This window comes from Limulus polyphemus, unplaced genomic scaffold (assembly GCF_000517525.1).
Source record: "Limulus polyphemus unplaced genomic scaffold, Limulus_polyphemus-2.1.2 Scaffold2069, whole genome shotgun sequence".
Lineage (NCBI taxonomy): Eukaryota > Metazoa > Arthropoda > Merostomata > Xiphosura > Limulidae > Limulus > Limulus polyphemus.
In genome coordinates this window covers 125,645-127,088 of record NW_013667679.1, presented here as the reverse complement: position 1 = coordinate 127,088, position 1,444 = coordinate 125,645, and positions in this window count along the sequence as shown.

Below are 1,444 nucleotides of genomic sequence, written 5' to 3'. Positions count from 1 at the left end.
GGTGGGTTGCAGGGTGTTGCTGATAGGCTGCTTTCTATGTGGTCAGTAGTAGTTCAAAATCAGGGACGAAAGCAGCTAAAGTTCATAAAATTTCAAGCGATCCCACCAAATAAACTTTGCCATACAATCTGTTCTGATAACAGGAAAACAAAGAATAGAACACACACACACAAAAGACTGAACATTATGTCATGTCGTCATTATTAACCATCATGTTCTCTTTCACAGCCAGAGCACGAGATAAATAGATTATTCGGCGTCTGTCCTTGTGAAAGTGGGTTTTCTCCGGACACTTCGGTTTCCCCCACAACAAAATTCACCCGGGCTTTGGACCTTATGGTCCCCTCCCCCGAAAAGGGCCTCTAATCCAAATTTAAATCATTTGTATAAAATTCGTGTCAATAAAGTCTACTTAAAATAAAGTTAATTTCTAAACTAAAAATATATACATATATATCACAATTAATATCAGATTAATTCCACTGCCTTATCAATAAACAATCTGATGAAAACGATTTAATTTTGGTCAGTCTTATTAGTATTGTGTGTGGGTGAGGGCACATAGTTCGTAATCTTATAAGGCTGGATATAGCCTATAGGCTAGCATGCTGGGCTGCATATCGAAAGGTTCAAGGTTCATGGCCCCATTATGTCGCTGAACACTCTTTGCAACAACAACAACATTTTCCAACTTTCAGTTGTAGGACACTGTAATCGTGGCAATCAATACAGCCATTCAGTGAAGAATGCTGCTAACAGGTCGTCCTCCATCCCTAAATTAGGGATAGCTACGCCTGAACCTTGAGGATTCTGACCTGACTGTTTCTAACATGTCATGCAATGTGTTGTTCATGCTGAAAATGCTAAAAAAAAACACGCCTAATTTCTTATACATTTTTACCTAGATCTGGTTGATGTGTGTTTTGTGTTATATCTTATCAAACCACGTTTCTGTGTCGTATTAATTTGCTCGGCTACCTAATAAAGAAATAGTCTTTTCTGTTATTGAAATATTTTACAAAGTTTTTCTGTAACAATTAGAAACGGCTTTGCAGCATTTGGGACCATGGTTTTATTTTTGAATACTTTCAGTGTCTAACATGAATTTCATGACGTCTTTATCATTTATATTTGTGTAATTTGAATGAGGACGTGTAGTCTTCTTCAATAAGATTAGGCATCATTATAGCTTTTCACACAGCAGTAGTAGATAAAGTACACAGTCTAACGACAACATTTATAGTGTAAAAATGCATAATTGGAAATGTTATCCGGAGATCGTTATTTTTGTTCTAAAAACCTTACATAAATTTCGAGATATGTAATTTTTTTTTGTTGGGTAATCATATATATATATATATTGACATTATTCCGAGGTATTTCAAACTTAGATTTTTAGTTATAATTTATTCTATGATTTATGCAATAGTAACAAATTACTGAT